This window comes from Rutidosis leptorrhynchoides, chromosome 6, assembly GCF_046630445.1.
Source record: "Rutidosis leptorrhynchoides isolate AG116_Rl617_1_P2 chromosome 6, CSIRO_AGI_Rlap_v1, whole genome shotgun sequence".
Taxonomy (NCBI): Eukaryota; Viridiplantae; Streptophyta; class Magnoliopsida; order Asterales; family Asteraceae; genus Rutidosis; species Rutidosis leptorrhynchoides.
In genome coordinates this window covers 329,167,340-329,180,892 of record NC_092338.1, presented here as the reverse complement: position 1 = coordinate 329,180,892, position 13,553 = coordinate 329,167,340, and the positions used below count along the sequence as shown (strand labels likewise).

The following is a 13,553-nucleotide window of genomic DNA, read 5'->3' as shown; positions in this document are numbered from 1 at the left end:
TTCCTAGCTAACTGAGTACATTTTATTTATCGCAATTTAATTATCGCAATTTACATTCTCGCAATTTTATTTATCGTCATTTAATTTCTGTTATTTACTTTACGCACTTTATTTATCGTAATTTAATTTCTGTTATTTATTTTACGCACTTTAAATATCGGGACACGTTGATGTTATGCGAGGTGTATATAAAATAGTTATTAATTTTAGCAGAAAACACTATTAAATACGATACAATTTTACACAAGATATTTATTTATTTATAGAATGGATATACTTAAACCTTGCTACAACACTTATAGGCAGTGTACCTAATCGTACAGTAGTGTAGTTTTTAGTAAGTCCGGTTCGTTCCACAGGGAAATCTTTAAACAAAGCGTAACGCTATATTAGTTTACTTTTATAAAAATACAAACATATATATAAGTAATATTATTATTATAAAGGGGGGTTTTTTTACCGTTTAATGACCGGTTTGTCGATTTTAAAACTTTAGTCGCAGTTAAAACCTAATGTAAAATATTAAATAAATAAAAGACTTAATTTAAAGCGTAAAGTAAATAACGATAATGAAATTGCGAATAATAAAAGTGCGATAAAATAAACTTGCGATAATTAAAAAGTATGATAATTAAAAGTGCGATTAAATAACAATAAATAAAAGTGCGATAATTAGAAGTGCAATTAAATATAAAATAAAGGAAATTAAATATGAAATAAAAGAATTATGCTTATTTAAACTTCCGTAATCATGATGTTTGACGTGTTGATTTTAGTTTTATGCCCATGGGTTAATTGTCCTTTGTCCTGGATTATTCAATATGTCCGTCTGGTTTTTGTCCATAACAGTCCATCAGTCATAAATATAAAGTGCGAGTGTCCTCGTCAAATTATTATTATACCCGAAGTTAAATATTCTAACTAATTGGGGATTCGAATTGTAACAAGGTTTTAATACTTTGTTTAATGAATACACCAGGTTATCGACTGTGTGTAAACCAAGGTTTTACTACTTTGTTAACAATTACACCAATTACCCTTGAATGTAATTTCACCCCTGTTTTAATTATTCTAGTGGCTATTAATCCATTCCCGTGTCCGGTTAAATGAACGATTATTCGTACATATAAATACCCCGCCCATCGTGTCCGATTGAGTGTATATGGTAATTTATAGGGACGCCCAATTGTAAATCTTTATATTAACATTAACAAACTATCATTTAGTTAAACAAATATAAAGCCCATTAATAGCCCATAGTCTAATTTTCACAAGTGTCGTTCTTTTGTCCAAACCCCAATTATGGTACAAAGCCCAATTACCCAATTTTAGTAATTAGCCCAACATCATGATTACTTCGTTTTAAATAAGCATAATAATAACTTAGCTACGAGACATTAATATAAAAAGGTTGAACATAACTTACAATGATTAAAAATAGCGTAGCGTTACACGGACAGAATTTCGACTTACACCCTTACAATATTCGCTAACATACCCTTATTATTAGAATTATAATTAAAATTAAAATTAAAATTAAAATATAAATTATATATATATATATCGTATATATGAGAGAAGAGAGAAATAGAATATATTTTGCGATCAGAATTCGGTTGGCTTTATAGGGATTTTCGATTTTTGGGGCTCCGCTACTCGCGGTGAATTTTGCCTTCAAACTCCGCGAGTCGCGGAGGTTACTTTTACAGCTCAGAGGAGTTTGGCTCTTTGTTTACCGACGGTTTATAATATATATATAATATATATATAATTAATATAATTAATTATATATTATATTATATTTATATACATAGTTAACTTGTAATTTTTAGTCCGTTGCGTCGAGCGTTAAGAGTTGACTCTGGTCCCGGTTCCGGATTTTCGAACGTCCTTGCGTACAATTTAATATCTTGTACTTTGCGTTTTGAATCTTGTACTCTTGTAATTTCGAGACGTTTCTTATCAATAATTGGAACCTTTTTGATTGTCTTTTGTTCTTTTGAGCTTTTTGGTCGTTTGCGTCTTCAATTCGTCGAATCTGTCTTTTGTCTTCACCTTTTATTATTTAAACGAATATCACTTGTAAATAGAACAATTGCAACTAAAAGCTTGTCTTTCTTGAGGAATAATGCTATGAAATATATGTTCGTTTTTAGCATTATCAAATATTCCCACACTTGAGCGTTGCTTGTCCTCAAGCAATATTGTCTTGAAATACTAGAATCACTTCTTTATTCTTCACACTTTGTACATCAGTGATTTCTATACGGCGGTATAAACAATGGTAGTAACGATATGGTTTACAGTCCCACATGACTATAAAAAATTAGATCCATTAAGGAAATTGGATCTTTATGAAAACATTTGATCTTTTGAAAATTAAATCTAGTTTTTACCCTAGATAAGTTTTCCGGAATAACCCTTTACCGGTGTTTGCAAAATATTTTTGTGGGTTTGGTGGGTTTCAGATTTGAAAATTTTAGCTCAAAACTTGCGGTTTTGTGTCACCCACTTGCTAACCTTGTATTAGGAAAGCAACACGTCCAGTTTACTTGTTCCGTATATTACCTTTCGGCAAACTACCGTCCGGTTGTAAAGGAAAGCGTTGAACAAGCAACTGTTAAGGCAATGTCCCCTGACATGCTTTTAATTATGGTCTATAACGTGTCGGACGCAATTACTATCCTTGGTAGGAGCAATAGTAAAGCTCACCCTTATAATTTTTCGGTCTGGCACAAGGTCCTGTCTTTGACCACTATGCAACCACCGTTCTTACGGTTGACACCCAATTTAGTTCAGGTGACCTAATGAATTCCAGGTGAATTCCTAGGATTTTACGTTCAATGGTAATGAACGTATTGAAAATAGGGTTTTCAGAAAACAAATCGGTTTATAATTTTGATCAAAATATTTTCTCGTTCAAGCTCGAGTTTAGATATCATTGAATTCCATGAGTTTGAATTCTCAATCTTTAAGGTCAATCTCTAGGATTGAGTAATATCAGTCTTAAAAGCTGATTTTTAATCTTTAAGGAGATTATCCTTTCTGGGGATCTGATTCATTAGTCTTATCAAGCTAATTTGCACGGTGCCCCCCCATTGTACGAGATAAATCCTTCTCATGGTTAGGATAAATCTGACCACATGGCGACCCTGTTTAATGCTGAGGTCCGTGGATTTCCTGCTGATTTTAGTGATGACTTTTCTAGATTTTTCGTCAACCTACAGCTGGTCTGGACGACAACTTCATGACCTAAATCAAGAAGCGCGTGTCTTTTTCGGAAGACTTTACTTCCTTTTAATGATGGAATTGATTCATCGTGTAGATCCATCTCTTCTTTTCTTTCATCGGGTAAAAACAGTTTAGTTTAGTCCAAAGCAAAAGTATTTTCAGTTATTTGTTACAGATATATGTGACATATGTTTAAAATAACTTGGTAAATTTTCCCACACTTGGCTTTAATTTTGCTTTTTATCGTCCTCTATTCCATTTTAAATGAATTTTAACATTTTAGTTTGTTTCTCAATTTATGTCCTTTCCGAGGTAACAATAATTTCGGTGTTAAAACCTAGTTTTATCGTTCATAAATATGTATAAACATGATTTGAATTCATTTAATTGAAAAATTTTACTAGAATTGGGTAGTCAGTATATAAGACTAGGGCTGTTCTTTATTATCAGAGAGCACTAGATTCTAATACAACTACTGCTTTACTAGTATTTTTAATGGTAACCAAGTGTTTAAGATAAAAATTTTAAAATCCGAAAGAATTTAACCCCTTCCCACACTTAAGATCTTGCAATGCCCTCATTTGCAAGAAATCAGTAACAATTTAAATTATTGAGGGTGATTTGTGTGAAAATGATTAAATTTTTACCAAAGTTTCCAAATATATTGGCGTTTGTTTGCTGAATGATAAATGGTGCATATCATTTGTTCATTCCGTCTTGTTGTTATTTCACATATATTTTGCATCTTGTCGTCAAAATTAGTTGCTTTTGCTGAACTTAATGCCAGTCTTTGAAAATGCGTTGGTTTACCCTGTTGTGTACATAAGATAAACTGCAAACATATATACATATTTTTGAAGTTTGGTATATTACCCCACATTCAAAAATTATTAAAATCTAAGAATAAAAGTTAGACAATTATAAAAATGATTACAATATTAACAAAAGTATTAAACATATCAATAATTACAAATTACAAAATAAAAAAAAATAATAAGTAAACTAAGGATGATATTGGTACCAATAGGGGTTCCAGGCATAACCATAGGTGCTATAGAATGCTTCGGCAGGGTCATACGTAGGATACGGTGGCTGCATCTCTATAGACCAAGGAGGGAAGATGGGTTTCGGTGTAGGAATATAGTTTCTACCTATATGTTGGCAATGAGCTATGATCTGGTTCTGATGAACTTGCCAATCTTCAAATGCTCTCTGTCTAGCATTTTCGTATTCCTGAGAAGCTATAAACCTATGCATTTCTTGCATCTCATTCCCCCCTCCTACATTACCTTGTTGTTGGTTTCTCTCCACCTGTGGATGTCTACCATGGTATCGTACTGCGGCGTTATTTCGCCTCTTCAAAACTTTCGCACCATGGTATACATTTAAACCTATAGTATCGCGGGGTTCCGGCTCTTCTAGTAATAATCCCCCCCGACTTATATCCACACCGAGATATTCACCAATCAAAGTAATAAAAATACCACCTCCTATTATGCTATGTGGTCGCATCCCCCGAACCATAGCTGATAAATAATAACCCACACAATATGGTATACTTACAGCGCTTTGTGGGTCTCGAATACACATATGGTAAAACAAATCCTGTTCATTTACTTTTTCTTTGTTCTTACCCCTTTGTGTAATCGAATTAGCTAAAAACCTATGTATCACTCTTAATTCGGCTCTATCTATATCCAAATAAGAGTAATTTCCCCCTTTGAAACGGTGATGGCTTGTCATTTGACTCCACACACCGTGTGTATCAAAATTCTCATCTATCTTTCTACCGTTTAGTATCAATCCTCTACAATCGGCAGACGCTAACTCCTCAGGCGTATATATACGTAAAGCCTGAGCCATGTCCAGTAAAGACATGTGACGCATCGAACCGCCTAACAAAAATCTAATAAAAGAACGATCGGTTAAACTAGCTACCCGATCATTCAACTCTATACTACATAACAATTCTTCACACCATACTTTATATACAGGTCTACGTATGGTGAATAAACATACCCAGTCATTAAAAGAAGAATTACCATACCTCTGTACAAGTAATTCCCTAATTGGCCCGGCCAATTCTACAGCTTCTAAGGGTCCCCATTCTATGACCCTCGGTACCTCAACAACCTTGGAATGAAGAGTATGCAAACCCCGTTGATATTTTGGATAATCTATCCAAAGTCTGTCAAATCTCAGGTTCGGGTGCAACTCTTCCAAATGCATATCGGAAAAGGTCATGACTGGATGAGGTATATCCTGCTTGTAGTAGTTATCCACCTCCTGTTGTTCCAAATTCTCAGCAGGAGCATTGCGGGCTTGGGATGAAGATTCACCCCTTTCATTCTGCAAAACACATCAAACACAATTTTTGTGCATCCAAATATGCATTAGTGTCAGCAAAATCATCAATCAAAATAATTACAATGACATTATCAATTTATATCAAACTTAAGCTCATTTTCACATTTTTATCAAATCTACACTTTTTCAAATAAGCATATACGAAAATGTTCGCCAAGTTCATAAACATTCAACTCAAATAACATGTCAAAATAATCATTACTAGCAATTAAACAAGTCTCAAATGGCATTATCTTTCAAAAATCAAGTTCATGAATTTTAGACTTGAAAAAGTCCACTTTAATTCTCAAAATCATGTTTAGGCTCAAAGTTTGGATCATTTAACTACCTAAACATGTTACACTACTTAATTTAGCAACAATTCATGACAAAAATCGGCCATAACCTGTTTATATCAAAAAGCCCTAAATTTTCTCAAGAACACAAACCCTAGATTATTCAAAATTTGAAGTTTAAGGCTTCTAATCATGTTAAACAGCATCAATCTAGGTTATACAAGCATAATACATAAACAATTTAAGCATAATTACACTAAAAAGCATCAAAATCAAATTGGGGAAAAAATAGCTCAAGAACACCAAATTTTGGATTAAATGGTGTTTAGGTGTAGAAATTTATCGTTTTTCTTGAGTAATTCTTAGATAGCATCCTTCTCAACATGATTTTAGCAAAAGATTTGGTGATTAACGGTTAAAAATTGTGATTTTGGGGGTTTTTTTCGTGTTTTTGCGGAGTGTTTTTCGCAGGTTTTTATTGTTTTGGGGTTGGGACTGATCTGTTCCAGCTCTTTATTTTTTTCTGATTTTTCATCCCTCCACGAGTCGCGGAGAGACCGGATTACAGAAAAAAAAATAAGAGCTGCAACAGCTCAGTTTCACACTCCACAAACTCAAAAACAGCTGCGAAATACTGCCGAAAAACCACCCAAAAACACCCCAAAAATCCCAATTTTGAACCGTTAATCACCAAATTTTTTGCTAAAATCATGTTGAGAAGGATGCTATCTAAGAATTACTCAAGAAAAACGGTAAATTTCTACACCTAAACACCATTTAATTCGAAATTTGATGTTCTTGAGCAATTTTTTCCCCAATTTGATTTTGATGCTTTTTAGTGTAATTAGGCTTAAATTGTTTATGTATTATGCTTGTATAACCTAGATTGATGCTGTTTAACATGATTAGAAGCCTTAAACTTCAAATTTTGAATAATCTAGGGTTTGTGTTCTTGAGCAATTTGGGGCTTTTTGATATAAACAGGTTATGGCCAATTTTTGTCATGAATTGTTGCTAAATTGAGTAGTGTAACATGTCTAGGTAGTTAAATGATCTAAACTTTGAGCCTAAACATGATTTTGAGAATTAAAGTGGACTTTTTCAAGTCTAAAATTCATGAACTTGATTTTTGAAAGATAATGCCATTTGAGACTTGTTTAATTGCTAGTAATGATTATTTTGACATGTTATTTGAGTTGAATGCTTATGAACTTGGCGAACATTTTCGTATATGCTTATTTGAAAAAGTGTAGATTTGATAAAAATGTGAAAATGAGCTTAAGTTTGATATAAATTGATAATGTCATTGTAATTATTTTGATTGATGATTTTGCTGACACTAATGCATATTTGGATGCACAAAAATTGTGTTTGATGTGTTTTGCAGAATGAAAGGGGTGAATCTTCATCCCAAGCCCGCAATGCTCCTGCTGAGAATTTGGAACAACAGGAGGTGGATAACTACTACAAGCAGGATATACCTCATCCAGTCATGACCTTTTCCGATATGCACTTGGAAGAGTTGCACCCGAACCTGAGATTTGACAGACTTTGGATAGATTATCCAAAATATCAAAGGGGTTTGCATACTCTTCATTCTAAGGTTGTTGAGGTACCGAGGGTCATAGAATGGGGACCCTTAGAAGCTGTAGAATTGGCCGGGCCAATTAGGGAATTACTTGTACAGAGGTATGGTAATTCTTCTTTTAATGACTGGGTACATTTATTCACCATACGTAGACCTGTATATAAAGTATGGTGTGAAGAATTGTTATGTAGTATAGAGTTGAATGATCGGGTAGCTAGTTTATCCGATCGTTCTTTTATTAGATTTTTGTTAGGTGGTTCGATGCGCCACATGTCTTTACTGGACATGGCTCGGGCTTTACGTATATATACGCCTGAGGAGTTAGCGTCTGCCGATTGTAGAGGATTGATACTAAACGGTAGAAAGATAGATGAAAATTTTGATACACACGGTGTGTGGAGTCAAATGACAAGCCATCACCGTTTCAAAGGGGGAAATTACTCTTATTTGGATATAGATAGAGCCGAATTAAGAGTGATACATAGGTTTTTAGCTAATTCGATTACACAAAGGGGTAAGAACAAAGAAAAAGTAAATGAACAAGATTTGTTTTACCATATGTGTATTCGAGACCCACAAAGCGCTGTAAGTATACCATATTGTGTGGGTTATTATTTATCAGCTATGGTTCGGGGGATGCGACCACATAGCATAATAGGAGGTGGTATTTTTATTACTTTGATTGGTGAATATCTCGGTGTGGATATAAGTCGGGGGGGATTATTACTAAAAGAGCCGGAACCCCGCGATACTATAGGTTTAAATGTATACCATGGTGCGAAAGTTTTGAAGTGGCGAAATAACGCCGCAGTACGATACCATGGTAGACATCCACAGGTGGAGAGAAACTAGCAGCAAGGTAATGTAGGAGGGGGGAATGAGATGCAAGAAATGCATAGGTTTATAGCTTCTCAGGAATACGAAAATGCTAGACAGAGAGCATTTGAAGATTGGCAAGTTCATCAGAACCAAATCATAGCTCATTGCCAACATATAGGTAGAAACTATATTCCTACACCGAAACCCATCTTCCCTCCTTGGTCTATAGAGATGCAGCCACCATATCCTACGTATGACCCTGCCGAAGCATTCTATAGCACTTATGGTTATGCCTGGAACCCCTATTGGTACCAATATCATCCTTAGTTTACTTATTATTATTTTTTTTATTTTGTAATTTGTAATTATTGATACGTTTAATACTTTTGTTAATATTGTAATCATTTTTATAATTATCTAACTTTTATTCTTAGATTTTAATAATTTTTGAACGTGGGGTAATATACCAAACTTCAAAAATATGTATATATGTTTGCAGTTTATCTTATGTACACAACAGGGTAAAACAACGCATTTTCAAAGACTGGCATTAAGTTCAGCAAAAGCAACTAATTTTGACGACAAGATGCAAAATATATGTGAAATAACAACAAGACGGAATGAACAAATGATGTGCACCATTTATCATTCAGCAAACAAACGCCAATATATTTGGAAACTTTGGTAAAATTTAATCATTTTCACACAAATCACCCTCAATAATTTAAATTGTTACTGATTTCTTGCAAATGAGGGCATTGCAAGATCTTAAGTGTGGGAAGGGGTTAAATTCTTTCGGATTTTAAAATTTTTTACTTTATACACTTGGTTACCATTAAAAATACTAGTAAAGCAGTAGTTGTATTAGAATCTAGTGCTCTCTGATAAAAAAGAACAGCCCTAGTCTTATATAATGACTACCCAATTCTAGTAAAATTTTTCAAAATTTTCAATTAAATAAATTCAAAATCATGTTTATACATATTTATGAACGATAAAACTAGGTTTTAACACCGAAATTATTGTTACCTCGGAAAGGACATAAATTAAGAAACAAACTAAAATGTCAAAATTCATTTAAAATGGAATAGAGGACGATAAAAAGAAAAATAAAAAGCCAAGTGTGGGAAAATTTACCAAGTTATTTTAAACATATGTCACATATATCTGTAACAAATAACTGAAAATACTTTTGCTTTGGACTAAACTAAACTGTTTTACCCGATGAAAGAAAAGAAGAGATGGATCTACACGATGAATCAATTCCATCATTAAAAGGAAGTAAAGTCTTCCGAAAAAGACACGCGCTTCTTGATTTAGGTCATGAAGTTGTCGTCCAGACCAGCTGTAGGTTGACGAAAAATCTAGAAAAGTCATCACTAAAATCAGCAGGAAATCCACGGACCTCAGCATTAAACAGGGTCGCCAAGTGGTCAGATTTATCCTAACCATGAGAAGGATTTATCTCGTACAATGGGGGGGCACCATGCAAATTAGCTGGATAAGACTAATGAATCAGATCCCCAGAAAGGATAATCTCCTTAAAGATTAAAAATCAGCTTTTAAGACTGATATTACTCAATCCTAGAGATTGACCTTAAAGATTGAGAATTACAAACTCATGGAATTCGATGATATCTAAACTCTAGCTTAAACGAGAAAATATTTTGATCAAAATTACAAACCGATTTGTTTTCTGAAAACCCTATTTTCAATGCGTTCATTACCATTGAACGTAAAATCCTAGGAATTCACCTGGAATTCATTAGGTCACCTGAACTAAATCGGGTGTCAACCGTAAGAACGGTGGTTGCATAGTGGTCAAAGACAGGACCTTGTGCCATACCGGAAAATTATGAGGGTGAGCTTTACTATTGCTCCTACCAAGGATAGTAATTGCGTCCGACACGTTACAGACCATAATTAAAAGCATGTCAGGGGACATTGCCTTAACAGTTGCTTGTTCAACGCTTTCCTTTACAACCGGACGGTAGTTTACCGAAAGGTAATATACGGGACAAGTAAACTGGACGTGTTGCTTTCCAAATACAAGGTTAGCAAGTGGGTGACACAAAACCATAAGTTTTGAGCTAAAATTTTCAAATCTGAAACCCACCAAACCCACAAAAATATTTGGCAAACACCGGTAAAGGGTTATCCCTGAAAACTTATCTAGGGTAAAAACTAGATTTCAAAAGATCAAATGTTTTCATAAAGATCCAATTTCCTTAATGGATCTAAATTTTTATAGTCATGTGGGACTGTAAACCATATCGTTACTACCATTGTTTATACCGCCGTATAGAAATCACTGATGTACAAAGTGTGAAGAATAAAGAAGTGATTCTAGTATTTCAAGACAATATTGCTTGAGGACAAGCAACGCTCAAGTGTGGGAATATTTGATAATGCTAAAAACGAACATATATTTCATAGCATTATTCCTCAAGAAAGACAAGCTTTTAGTTGCAATTGTTCTATTTACAAGTGATATTCGTTTAAATAATAAAAGGTGAAGACAAAAGACAGATTCGACGAATTGAAGACGCAAACGACCAAAAAGCTCAAAAGTACAAAAGACAATAAAAAAGGTTCCAATTATTGATAAGAAACGTCTCGAAATTACAAGAGTACAAGATTCAAAACACAAAGTACAAGATATTAAATTGTACACAAGGACGTTCGAAAATCCGGAACCGGGACTAGAGTCAACTCTTAACGCTCGACGCAACGGACTAAAAATTACAAGTTAACTATGTATATAAATATAATATAATATATAATTAATTATATTAATTATATATATATTATATATATATTATAAACCGTCGGTAAACAAAGAGCCAAACTCCTCTGAGCTGTAAAAGTAACCTCCGCGACTCGCGGAGTTTGAAGGCAAAATTCACCGCGAGTCGCGGAGCCCCAAAAATCGAAAATCCCTATAAAGCCAACCGAATTCTGATCGCAAAATATATTCTATTTCTCTCTTCTCTCATATATACGATATATATATATATATATAATTTATATTTTAATTTTAATTTTAATTATAATTCTAATAATAAGGGTATGTTAGCGAATATTGTAAGGGTGTAAGTCGAAATTCTGTCCGTGTAACGCTACACTATTTTTAATCATTGTAAGTTATGTTCAACCTTTTTATATTAATGTCTCGTAGCTAAGTTATTATTATGCTTATTTAAAACGAAGTAATCATGATGTTGGGCTAATTACTAAAATTGGGTAATTGGGCTTTGTACCATAATTGGGGTTTGGACAAAAGAACGACACTTGTGAAAATTAGACTATGGGCTATTAATGGGCTTTATATTTGTTTAACTAAATGATAGTTTGTTAATGTTAATATAAAGATTTACAATTGGGCGTCCCTATAAATTACCATATACACTCGATCGGACACGATGGGCGGGGTATTTATATGTACGAATAATCGTTCATTTAACCGGACACGGGAATGGATTAATAGCCACTAGAATAATTAAAACAGGGGTGAAATTACATTCAAGGGTAATTGGTGTAATTGTTAACAAAGTAGTAAAACCTTGGTTTACACGCAGTCGATAACCTGGTGTATTCATTAAACAAAGTATTAAAACCTTGTTACAATTCGAATCCCCAATTAGTTGGAATATTTAACTTCGGGTATAATAATAATTTGACGAGGACACTCGCACTTTATATTTATGACTGATGGACTGTTATGGACAAAAACCAGACGGACATATTAAATAATCCAGGACAAAGGACAATTAACCCATGGGCATAAAACTAAAATCAACACGTCAAACATCATGATTACGGAAGTTTAAATAAGCATAATTCTTTTATTTCATATTTAATTTCCTTTATTTTATATTTAATTGCACTTCTAATTATCGCACTTTTATTTATTGTTATTTAATCGCACTTTTAATTATCGTACTTTTTAATTATCGCAATTTTATTTTATCGCACTTTTATTATTCGCAATTTCATTATCGTTATTTACTTTACGCTTTAAATTAAGTCTTTTATTTATTTAATATTTTACATTAGGTTTTAACTGCGACTAAAGTTTTAAAATCGACAAACCGGTCATTAAACGGTAAAAACCCCCCTTTATAATAATAATATTACTTATATATATATATATATTTGTATTTTTATAAAAGTAAACTAATATAGCGTTGAGCTTTGTTTAAAGATTTCCCTGTGGAACGAACCGGACTTACTAAAAACTACACTACTTTACGATTAGGTACACTGCCTATAAGTGTTGTAGCAAGGTTTAAGTATATCCATTCTATAAATAAATAAATATCTTGTGTAAAATTGTATCGTATTTAATAGTGTTTTCTGTGAAAATTAATAACTATTTTATATACACCTCGCATAACATCATATGTCATTATTACGTTTAGTGATCAAAGCGTGTAGCATTAGACCATGGTTTAGTTCACAGGCAGTCTTCATTTCGTAAAAACCTAAAAAAAATAAAAATTCAAAATGGGGGGAGAAGACTAGTTCTTTAGGGTCTGCTAGGGAAAGACCATTCGGGTTCCATTTTCGAGAACTACACGAAAACAGACAATCTAACTCTAACAGAAATACATATTATCCTTTAAAGACTTGATTCTCCCCACACTTAGTTAGCTGTGGTGTCGAAATTGTGATTAACTTCGTTGTCGACTTCCACCGGACCATGTATGTAATGTTTAACTCTGTGATCATTAACTTTAAATTCAATCCCATTTGAATTTATTAATTCTATCGTTCCGTATGGGAAAACTCTTTTGACTATGAATGGTCCAGACCATCTTGATTTCAATTTTCCAGGAAATAGCTTGAATCGTGAATTGAAAAGAAGAACTCTGTCTCCTTCTTTAAATTCTTTTGAACTTCTGATTCTTTTATCATGCCATTTCTTCGTTCTTTCTTTATAGATTAACGAATTTTCGTATGCTTCATGTCTTAATTCTTCTAATTCGTTTAGTTGACTTAATCGTAGACGTTCGGCTTCATGTAAATCAAGATTACATGTCTTCAAAGCCCAAAATGCTTTGTGTTCAATTTCTACTGGAAGATGACATGCTTTTCCATAAACAAGTCTAAAAGGTGTGGTTCCAATTGTAGTTTTGTAGGCTGTTCTAAAAGCCCAGAGTGCATCCTCCAATTTAATGGACCATTCCTTCGGATTTGATCCTACGGTTTTCTCTAGAATACGTTTTAAAGCTCGGTTGGTATTTTCAACTTGTCCACTTGTTTGTGGATGA

General features: G+C 33.4%; 1 pseudogene; it reads right to left on the bottom strand.

Moving 5' to 3' along the window:
* LOC139854708 (uncharacterized) overlaps nt 1-13,553 on the bottom strand; it is a 180,974-nt pseudogene that overhangs the window by 6,106 nt on the left and 161,315 nt on the right.